This window comes from Pseudophryne corroboree, chromosome 5 (genome assembly GCF_028390025.1).
Source record: "Pseudophryne corroboree isolate aPseCor3 chromosome 5, aPseCor3.hap2, whole genome shotgun sequence".
Taxonomy (NCBI): domain Eukaryota; kingdom Metazoa; phylum Chordata; class Amphibia; order Anura; family Myobatrachidae; genus Pseudophryne; species Pseudophryne corroboree.
The window spans coordinates 374,213,174-374,225,455 of NC_086448.1; the positions used below are offsets into that span (position 1 = coordinate 374,213,174).

General features: G+C 46.9%; 1 protein-coding gene across 3 annotated transcripts in view; it reads right to left on the reverse strand.

Moving 5' to 3' along the window:
* Nucleotides 1-12,282, reverse strand: part of NKD2 (NKD inhibitor of WNT signaling pathway 2) — a 389,897-nt gene that overhangs the window by 31,155 nt on the left and 346,460 nt on the right. The window lies entirely within an intron of this gene.

Genomic DNA, 12,282 nt, shown 5'->3' on the forward strand with positions numbered 1-12,282 from the left:
AGTGGAAAAGTCTTCAATCAGAGTAATACACCTAATACAGAAGAGCAATGTCAACGTGCATGGGATAGACACAAGGGTATCCTTACAAAGAAATGATTAAATAAGGCTTGAGGTAACAATAAGGATAAAAAAGGGGCAAGTGGTTCTTATCTGCCATCAAATTCTATGTTTCTGTTTATTTGAAATGACCAATATATTAGACTATCTGGTGCATCTTTGCAGGAGATGTGTCAGTCACATTTAATACAGAGCAAAGCTTTAATATGGATTTATTTGAGTTGCTGTATGGAGTACAGTTTGGACAGCATTAATAAAGCCTCAGGAGACTGCAGAGGATACCATGGATCAGGGGCGTTTTAAGAGAGGAGGTGACCCGTGTGTAGCCTCCGTTGTGGGCCCCTTCCTATCGGGCAGCAAATTGACTCTGGCATTATGTCAAAATCGACTGCGCATGTGCAGGTCTTCGGGAATATATGTTTGTCCTTCCTCAGGGACACTATGTGACAATGGAGGATAGTGAATGTTGCAGAGCTAGAACTTAACTGGTTACCATTTTTCTAGAATAAAGCTCTTGCCTTCCAACCCCTTCCCCAGTTTAAAGTTAAGTGCTGAAGGAATAGGTCAGCACTAGGGACCTCATTCAGCTTGGTTCACTATTGAGAAAGAAAATGTGATTTTCTCAGAACTGTTGCTAGTAAATGCATGTGAAGAGCCACACAGAAATGTAAAAGATGCCCACCAAAACTTTCCCAACCACTCCCCAGAAACGCCATGTAACCTCCTCCAAACGATTATTTCCTATCAATTGCTATGTGATCACACCTTGCTGGGCCTGCGATCACAGTTCTGCCTTCGCGCACGCACAATGCGGTCGCAGCAGGGCCGGCTCCAGGCCTACTAGCACCCTGAGCGAAAACATGTAAAAGCGCCCCCCCCCCCCCAATGCGCGCGCTGAAGGCGCGCGTGCTCCAGGAAAAGTGGGCGTGGCCTCTTGGAAAGTGGGCGTGGTCTCATAACTTCATATTATTAGACTATAAATAAATATATTTTCACACACCCTCTACGCACACAATTAGCAGCCTTACACATAACAGCCACAGTAGTGTTCCTTACACACAATGTCTCCAGTATAGTGCCAGATAGACATGATATGCCCCCCAGCAGTGGCAGCTACACACAATATGCCCCCCTAGCAGTGCCAGTTACAACGATAGTGTTCACTTTTTAGGGCAGGGAGGGCACATTTTTAAGTTAGGAGGGCAAAATGATGTACATACTGTAATGCTTGGGGCTCATCTACCTACACGGCAAAGCATGGACAGTGCGCGCCGAAGGCGCGCAGCAAAAATTTAGGGGCGTTGCTTCGTGGGGAAGGTGCGTGGCCACATAATAGTGGCAATTCGCATTACACCACACAGTAGTGCAGTTAATACACACTGCACCAGGTAGAACCTCCTAGACACTTTGCGCCAGGCAGAGCACGTTAGACACTTTGCGCCAGGCAGAGCACGTTAGACACTTTGCGCCAGGCAGAGCACGTTAGACACATTACCTAGCCACAGACGCCTAGCGGGAACACTATATGATATGCTCACCAGCCGTGCCAGCTACACATGACATGCCCCCCAGCAATGCCAGATACATAAATGGCCACACAGTGCCAGATATGTAGATACAGAAAAGCCCCCACAGTGCTAGATAAATGCCCCCACAGTGCCAGATAAATGCCCCCACAGTGCCAGATAAATGTCCCCACAGTGCCAGATAAATGCCGCCACAGTGCACCCCACAGTGCCAGATAAATGTCCCCACAGTGCCAGATAAATGTCCCCACAGTGCCAGACAAATGCCCACAGTGCCAGATAAATGCCCCTACAGTGCGCCCCACAGTGCCAGATAAATGTCCCCACAGTGACAGACAAATGCCCCCAGTGCCAGATAAATGCTCCCAGTGCCAGATAAATGTCCCCACAGTGCCAGACAATGCCCCCAGTGCCAGATAAATGTCCCCACAGTGCCAGATAAATGCCCCCATAGTGCGCCCCACAGTGCCAGATAAATGTCCCCACAGTGCCAGATAAATGTCCCCACAGTGCCAGACAAATGCCCCCACAGTGCGCCCCACAGTGCCAGATAAATGTCCCCACAGTGCCAGACAAATGCCCCCAATGCCAGATAAATGTCCCCACAGTGCCAGATAAATGCCCCCACAGAGCGCCCCACATTGCCAGATAAATGTCCCCACAGTGCCAGATAAATGTCCCCACAGTGCCAGATAAATGTCCCCCCAGTGCCAGATAAATGCCCCCACAGTGCCAGATAAATGCCCCCACAGTGCGCCCCACAGTGCAAGATAAATGTCCCCACAGTGCCAGACAAATGCCCCCAGTGCCAGATAAATGTCCCCACAGTGCCAGATAAATGCCCCCACAGTGCGCCCCACAGTGCCAGATAAATGTCCCCACAGTGCCAGACAAATGCCCACAGTGCCAGATAAATGCCCTCACAGTGCCAGATAAATGTCCCCACAGTGCCAGACAAATGCCCCCAGTGCCAGATAAATGCCCCCACAGTGCCAGATAAATGCCCCCACAGTGCCATCCATAAATGCCCCCACAGTGCCATCCATAAATGCCCCCACAGTGCCATCCATAAATGCCCCCACAGTGCCATCCTTAAATGATTCACCCCCCCTCCAAATACCTGCGGCGTTGGAGGGTGAGTACTGCTGTCAGGGTCCGGGTGCTGGCGTGCTGGCGGGCGGGCGGGAGGGCGGCCAGCCAGGAAGCGTCCAAGGCGCTTGTGTGCGCTGTGTGCGCTGCGCCGGCGTCTGACGTTAGATACAGGCGCCGCTCAGCGCGTATAGCGCACACAAGCGCCTGCAGTGACCAGGGCTGGCTTCATGTTCGAATATGGCGGCGCCAGCGTGCGGCGCCCATTAAGGGTGGCGCCCTGCGCGGCCGCTCTATTCGAACATGCCTAGAGCCGGCCCTGGGTCGCAGCTCATGCTCAGTCACCTGGTAAATGGCTGATTTGTGATTTAGCAATTTTGCAATTGAAGCTGAATAAGGCACTAGGCTAGCTAGATTGTTTATTTTGTTTCTTATTTTTATTTTTTTCCGTTATTTTATTTACCTTCACCTCCTCTACTTTTTTTTTTGCCTCACTTCCTGTGATTGACAGTAGCTTGGAGTCATGTGAGCCCACCACTGCAGTGAGTGCTGATGCAGGGTTAGAAAGCTGCCATTCTGGGTGGCTGTGGAAAAGGAGGTTGTGTAGTTGCACCCCTTCTAAGGTCCCCCAAAACACAGCCTGCTGAGTCACGGCAGCTGGACAGTGGCAGTCCGGTGGCAGATGTCATGTTCAGCAATGAGAATGGTCCACTTCCGAGACACATACAGAGAGAAGCACCGCAGGCGCCTAACACAATATCTATGCAGGCACATGTGCTGGGCATTACAGATGATGTTGGGCGGCAGCAGGAAGTGCTTAAGGGGAAGGTTTTTTGGTCTAAAACTAGATAAGAGAATCTCAGAGGCCACACTAGGTAATAGTTCTATTTCGCATAAAGATAATAATTTATTTAATTCTAAAGTGTAGTCATTTAGTCCACCCTTTAGTCAGGGGCAGTCATTTGCATTCTTTTGGACCAAGAGTCATATATCCTTGTTCCAAGGTTTTCACATAGCAGGAGACAAACTGGAAGAATAGGAGGGAGCCAAGGAAACCTGAGGTGCCTGGGCTGGCTCCAGGATTAGATGGCATTACTAGAGAGACACATTGTGGACATGGTAGAAAGATTGTTGGGAGGGGCCAGAAACAACCTGGCAGTCTTGGTGCACGTTGGCACCAACGATAAAGTTAGTGGTAGGTGGGATATCCTTAAGAAAGATTATAGGGACCTAGGCCAAAAACTGAAGGCAAGGACATCTAAGGTAATATTCTCCGAAATATTACCTGTGCCACGCGCTAGTCCAAGGAGGCAGAGGGAGATTAGGGAGGTAAATGTGTGGCTCAGAGACTGGCGTAGGAAATAAGGGTTTGTGTTCCTGGAACACTGAGCGGACTTTTCAGTCAGGCGCCATCTTTTTTGTCACAATGGATTGCACCTGAATGAGGAGGGGGCAGTGGTGCTGGGGAGAAGGATGGTTAGAAGGTTGGTGGAGATTTTAAACTAGGTGCCTGGGGGGAGGGATTAGTAAGAACTAGAGGGACATCTAGAGAGCGAAGAAAAGAGGGATGAATAAAGTATAATGGGGGTGGAGAGGGGGGAGTAGAAAAATAGTCAGCGATGGTAATTTAAGGAAAACTCCAGTTCCTAATTAAACGTTTTCTACAACAAAACTTGCAGATCAGGGAATTACTAAGCTTAAGCATATGATTGCTAATGCAGGAAGCCTAACAAGTAAAATGGGGGCATTAGAAACAATTGCACTTAAAGACCAATATGATATAATAGGCATTACAGAGACATGGTGGGATGATTCTCACGACTGGGTGGCAAACATGGAAGGGTACACCCTCTTCAGGAGAGATAGGACTAATACAAAGGGAAGGGGTGTTTGTTTTTATGTTAAATCATTCTTAAAACCATATTTAAAGGAGGACATTTACAAGGGGACTGGAGATAACGTGGAGACATTATGGGTTGAGATTTAGAGTGGGGGTAAAGATACAAAAAAACTTTTAATAGGGACATGTTATAAACCACCAGATATTAGTGTTTGTGATGAATTACAACTCTTGCAGCAAATCAAAAAAGCTGCAGGAATGGGAGATGTCATTATTGTTGGGGACTTTAATTACCCGGGCATAAATTGGAACACCGAAACAGTAAATACAGCTAGGGGCAACAGGTTCTTAAACATGCTAAAAGATCATTACTTGTCCCAGGTAATCGAGGAACCAACTAGGCATAGGACTATATTGGTCCTAGTACTAACTAATAATGAGGAAATAATATCAAACACTAACGTAGGGGAGACATTAGGAAATAGAGATCATAATATGATCACATTTGATATCAGCTTCCAAAAACAACAATATAAGGGTTGTCAGCATCCGGAGTCTTACCTCCAGTTCTGGTCCCTGCGGCCTTCCTGTTGGTTGGCTAGTGTGGCTACGCCGGATAGGAGCTGTGGCAGCGAGGTCCTCTGGTGTGGCTGCCGGGCATCTGGAGGCCAGGATCTGGGTCCTGGGGAGCGGAGCATGGCAGCCAGAGGTGTCTGTTTCCCGGTGTCCTGTTGCTGGAGTGCGGTGTCCTGGAGGCTGAGGCCAGAGGTAGTGGCTGTGTGCTGGTTCCACATGTGTCAAACAACATGGGAGCAGCCATGTTGGAGACCAAGCCTAGCAAATAGGTATCCCAGTTCGTGTCCAGCCAATCCGGTGCAGTCTTCCCTTATAAAAAGGGGTGGATGCTTAGCTATGGTGCCAGTGCTTCAAGTTACTTGCTCCTGTAAGATGCTCAAGCTCTGTGCTCCTAGGTTAACCCCTGGAATCCTGGTTCTGCTGTGGCCGCCCGGTGGTCAGTTCTGTTATTGCAGTCCTTTGCTCTAAGTCAAGGGTGGGCAACAAACGGCCCTCCAGCTGTTGTACAACTACACATCCTAGCATGCCATGCAAGTTTTTTTTACCATGGCCAAATAGTAAAACTATGGCAGGGCATGCTGGGATGTGTAGTTCTTCAACAGCTGGAGGGACGCTTGTTGCCCACCCCTGTCCACCGCCTCTTGCAGTTTAACCACTGGGTCCACTATCCAGTAGAGGGTCTCCGTTTTCTGACTGTGCTCATAGCGATCCTCTCTTCAACATCATATCACAAGTCATCTCTCCATTCAGTGTTCTTCAGCATCATTTACAAATCACAAGTCATCTCTCCATTCAGTGTTCTTCATCATCGTTTACAAATCATAAATCACTTCTTCATTCAGTATTCTTCATCATTGTTTACTAGTCACGAACATTTCATCCTTCAGAATTCACTCAGACATTTTTTTTGACTGGCGCCCAAGATGGCTGCCTCACCTTTTGTATGCTCCTGATCATCTCCATAAAACAGCTTAAATTCACCACAACTGACCTATGAATCATCATAAATATCCATGGACTTACCTTTAACTTGTACTACTCTACGCTGACATTTCATCAAAACCAACGGATTGCATTCCTGCGCTGAGATACACACTGGATTGAATCCTGGACTGAATCCTCTGCATATCTCCACTGAGAAAACCTTCAGTTTAGCAGCTGCTGTACTCTGCATTGGACATTACCCAGATAAGGTACTGTGGATTACAACCTATCTTTGGCTACATCCAGCCCCTCACTTAGACATCATCCACCTCTGTTCTCTGAGCAACAAATAACTGACTTATTGCATTAATCTACTAATATCAGTATATTCAGGCTCTGAATTGCTGAAGGCTCACTGTTTAAAATCAGGATCCATTCCCAGGACACATTATCACTACTACCCCCACAAAAAAAAAAAAAAAAAAATCTACTTCAAAGGCCTCTCACACTGAGACTTTTCACACCTACACAGTAGGAATTGGCTTCTAACACCTTCCAAAAGACTGCCTATCCTAGGATAATTGACTAAATCAGCAGTTATTTTATTTATTACTTGCTTCAAACACACCCAATAGGTTATAGCAATAACTTTGTTCATATGCCATTATAATTTTGGATCACATACTGAATTGGGGGAAAACAAAACACAAAAAGGAAAAAAAAAAAAAAACACTGCTTTCTCTCCCTCTCTCATCATCATATGCAGCTCAATCTTATAGTAATCTGTCATTGATGACCAAATGTATACGTATTGCTCCAGCTTCATTCTTTCACTCCGCCCACCACGTTTTGCAGTTCCTATCACATCATCACAGGCTTCTATTCTCCAATCCCTTGGTATTTTAAAAAGAAAACACTGGCGCATTCGTGGGAAGCGAGCAGGCCGGAAATGTATTTCCCCCGGTAACCATCTAAGTCCTTTGCCCACCTGCTCACCCTCATACTCAAAGAACAATCAAATAGAAGTGATACCCAAAAGACGGCCCTGTGTTTGGAAGGACAGAACTGTCAACTCTCACTTTGTGACCCCCATACCCAGAGCTCCTGCACTTAACATAAAGAAAACTGAAGGCCCTCTGGTATGCCCAATCAGGTCAGTCCTTTGTAATGCCAGATCTATAAGAAACAAGACTGCAACAATTGCTGACCTTATTGAATCTGCAGATCTAGCCTGTATTACAGAGACCTGGCTAGATGAAAATGCAGCACCTATATTGGAGGCTGCAGTACCAACAAACTACTCAGCCACCCCGCCACCCCTGCGGTCCAGTCTTGGGTTGTGGATGACAATCTGCTTCAAAAAAGAACTTAAACTTAGGGTCCACCCTGTTGAAACTACTCGCTCATTCGAGTGCATTGCTGCCCGGAGTTCGACAGGATTAGGTTTCAGAGTACTTCTCATTTACCGGCCACCTGGAGATGGAAAGATATTTCTACAAGAAATTGCAGACACTGTTGCTGGCCTGGTTCTGGAACATCAAAGATGGCTCATCCTCGGGGATTTCAATGCATGGGTGGATGATGAGCTCTCACGCCTTGACCAAGACCTCCTGTGCACAATGAATGGTCTGGGCTTCACACAGGTCGTTCCCTCTGCCACACATAAAAGTGGTCACACTCTCGACCTTGTCTTTCAGATTGGATTAGAAGTCACTGACCTAAAAATAAACCCAGTCATCTGGTCAGACCACTACTCCCTCTGGTTCTCAGTTGCAACCCCTCAAATAAGATCTCTGCCCGTGGAGTTGACCAGGTATCGTCCAAGGAGGGGTATGACTCCCCAGGCTCTTGCAGCAAATCTGGATCTCTCTGCTATACTGGGTGCCTGTGAAGATCCCTGTTCCCTAGTCCGTTATTATAATAGGGATGTTATGGCTGCAATTGATGTTATCGCCCCTGTGCGTTTAAGACCTCGTAAACCACAACGTCAAGCTCCATGGTTCGACAACAGTGTTAGTGAGCTCAAGAAAAGGGGGCGTAGACTGGAAAGACGATGGAGGAACACTAACCTAGTGGATGACAAAATAAAACTAATAAAGCATAACGAAGAATATCAATCGACAATCACTCGTAAGAAGGCACAGTTCCTGTCAAATGAGATCACAGCAGCAAACAATAGGCCAGCTCAGCTTTTCCGCACAGTGGAGATGCTTTGCAAGCCAGCATGCCTGCAGACTGATGAGGCCCTCTCCCAGGCAAGATGCAACGAGTTTGCAAACTTCTTTGCAGATAAAATATCCACCATCCGGGCTGGAATCTCCACAGTGCCATCAAAGGAGTGCCAAACTACAAAGCCTGCCAATATAAGCTACCTGCCTTCATGGACCAGCTTTGACCCAGTGGATGTAAAGGACACTGCTGAAATTGCTCGAATTTTGCGTCCCACCACCTGTGATCTGGACCCAGCCTCAACCAAGCTTCTAATAGGTTGTATGGATATAATTGGTCCTGTCTTTACAAAAATTGTTCAATGTTCTTTGCAGACAGGCATTTTTCCTGGACCCCTAAAGGAAGCAATTGTTAGACCGCTTCTTAAAAAACCTAATTTAGATCCCGACTGCATGACCAACTACAGACCGGTATCGAACCTTCCTTTCCTAGGAAAGGTTATTGAGAAAGTCGTTGCAAATCAACTGGAAACCCGCCTGACAACCCATGATATTTATGATCCATTTCAATCAGGATTCAGGAGAAGACATAGCACTGAAACAGCCCTGGTGTGTGTGTTAAATGATCTTCTGATGGCAAAAGACAGAGGTGACTGTTCAATATTAATCCTTCTGGATCTCTCAGCAGCATTTGATACCGTGGACCATGGGCTTCTGATTGAGCGACTGATACATTTCTGTGGTCTGGATGGCACAGTTCTAAGCTGGTTCAAATCATTTCTCACAGGCAGGTCACAGAGAGTATCATCTGGATTATACTCATCACCACCAGTGCCATTGCCATGTGGTGTCCCACAAGGTTCTATACTATCCCCCATGCTTTTTGCAGTATACATGCTCCCATTGGGCGAAATAATCAGGCGCCATGGCCTGGTCTACCACTGCTATGCAGATGATACACAACTGTACTTGTCCTTTGCTCCGGGCACTGATAACCCAATAGCAACCCTAAATGGCTGTCTAGCTGAACTACAGGAGTGGATGAGCGCCAGTTGGCTGCGACTGAACCCGGATAAAACAGAGGTCCTTTTGATACGACCGCAACATCAAAGGACAAGACTGCAGCATAGCCAACCAACTGGACTTACACTGGGGGATTCAGAATTACAGACCAGTGATCGTGTGCGGAATCTTGGCGTTGTCCTGGATGGTGGCTTGACACTTAAACATCAGATATCAGCCACAATCAAATCCTCATTCTTTCACCTGAGGAACATAGCCAGAATCAAGCACTTAATTCCCTCAGATGACATGCCAAAAGTCATACATGCATTTGTATCATCTCGTTTAGACTACTGTAATGCCCTCTACCTTGGTCTACCAGCAAAAGAATTGCAACGCTTACAGCTGGTGCAAAACACAGCTGCCAGGCTATTAACCAACCAGCCCCGTTCTAGCCACATAACACCCATCCTCTACTCCCTTCACTGGCTGCCTGTAAGATGGCGAATCATCTTCAAGATTGGCTTACTGAGTTTCAAAGCATTACATGACCAAGGCCCAAGGTACCTGAAACAGCTTCTGACCCCATACTGCCCCACTCGATTACTGCGATCTGTAGATGAAGGACTTTTAGCAGTACCTAGAATCTACCGTAATTCATCTGGGGGTCGAGCTTTTAGTCATGCGGCTCCGACTCTATGGAACTCACTTCCCCGCACAGTGCGAGAGGCCCCAACTATAGAATCCTTCAAAAGTAGACTCAAGACTTTTCTGTTTACTAAAGCATTTCCATAGTGTCCCTTTTAGTATCTTCATGCTTCTGTATTTTATGAAAATGTACTTCATTATTTTCTGTACTATATTATGCAATGTATCTGTTAAGCGCCTTGAGTCCTATTGGAGAAAGAGCGCTATATAAATAAAATTATTATTATTATTATTATTATTATTATTATATCTCCTAGCCGTTGTGTATGATTGAAGTCTCATTAAAACTGAACTAATCTTTCCTCAGTGTTTCGTTCTCAGTCATTGATCAGTCATCAGATCCCCAACTCAAGCAGAGCGTGACAGTAAGCACTGACCCCATGGATCCGACAGGTGATCAGGCTGGGGGTGACGCAGCCTCAGACATCTAGTCACGTTTAAACAGGAAGCTATGCAAGCTCAAATCATGCATTTTATGCAAACTATGTCAGCTCATCTCGACTCTCTCCATGCAGTCATCTCTGTACCTCAAGTGTCAGCTCCTGTTCCTGCCACTCCAGTTCTAGCAGCTCCTGTGCCTGTTCCAATTCCACTGTTGCAATTACCTTCACCTAGTAAATTTGATGGTACTCCAAAGCAATACCGCGGATTCCTCAACCAATGTGAGATTCAGTTTGAGCTACAGTCGGCGAATTTCCCAACCGCCCGGACAAGGATAGCTTATATTATTTCTCTGCTAACCGGTCGGGCGTTGGAATGGGCATCTCCTCTGTGGGAGAAAGCGGATTCCATTCTTTCAAACTACTCGGAATTTGTATCCACTTTCCGAAAGATTTTCGACAAACTGGGCCGGACTTCCTCATCTTCCCTGGAGATTCTGCGTTTGTGACAGGGAACTCGAACTGTAAGTCAATACGTTATCCAGTTTTATACCCTCTCTTCTGAACTTGGTTCGAATGAAGAGGCTCTCATAGCAGCTATCTGGAATGGTTTTTCAGACAAGATTAAGGACGATCTAGCAACCCTAGACATTCCAGACAAGTTGGACAATCTAATCTCTCTATGCAACAAGTTGGATCTGAGGTATAGAGAGCGTTGCTTGGAAAGATCAAAGTCCGACCGTCCGAGACCTCGGGTTGCTCCTCTTCCTAGACCATCTTCTTCCATGCAAGTTAACCGGCCCTGTCTCACTGATAAAGAACGACAAAGGCGGAGGCGAGGAAACCTCTGTGTCACGATCCGGGTATCTGGACGCCATTTCTTACCCATCAGATGCCTCCTAAGGCTGGCTCAGCGCTCCAGGACCGGATCCCATCTGTTATCCTGATGTGTACATTCCTGTATCCTCTCCTGTCACTCTGGGACGCTGTCACAGTAAACGCCATATTACACCTGGCATGGCGTCTCCCGCGGCCTCCGCCGCCGTCCCTGAACTTCTGCATGCAGAGTGTCTGAGTGGCGATTACGTCAGCCGCGGCCTCCGCTGTGTCCGCGTGGTTGGATGTGCATCTGTCAGCCTGGCGCCTCCTGTCTCCGGTGGCCGGCGCCGCCATTACTGTTTTCATTACCACATGGATTACAAACCAAACTTCCCTCCAAGTGTCTGCATGGGCGCAGCCATCTTGGATTCTGTCAGCTGATCATTTCCACCAATCTGTTCTCAGTATTGATAATCTGCATAATTGCCTAGCCAATCCCTTCCTTGCTGCAGGTATAAATACACTGTGCCTGAGCAAGGAAGGCGTCAGTGCTTTGGTTGTCAAACCTAGTTCCTGTTTGTCTCTCTCCTGTGATTGCCTTCCAGGTTCCAGCTCCTGTCTCAAGACTTCCACCATAGAGACCCGCACCAGCATTCCACCTGCGGTGTAGCCTGACTCTCCAATCCATTGTGGATTCATCTGTTTCCAGCTACAACATTACCTGCTTCCAGCTCAGCTTCCAGCAGAGTACAGCTTTCCTTAAAGGGCCGGTGTCCTTTCTACACTTTACCACTCTCCACCGGTATTATTATTTCTCCGCTCTCAAGTTCTACATTTCAGTTCATATTTCATCGCTCCCAAGTTCATTTATTATTTAACTGGTTCCAGCCAGTATCCACTCCGTGCTAACAACAGTCTGGTTCCAGCCAGTATCCACAGCAGCTGTTTTATCTTCAGCAACCCAGCTTTTCCTGGAACACCAGCTGGCACAATCCTGGGTTATCTCCATTGCTACAGTCGGGCCTGGTAAGGACTTTCCATCTAGAAGATCATAAGAACTATCTCACACTACCAGTGCCCTGTGGCTCCTGCCATCCTGTAGTACCCAGGAACTGTATTTATTCTTTGCTGACTTTTACGTTTTCTTTTACTGCTGCTGTGTTGCGGAGTTGTCATAATAAACATCATTGACT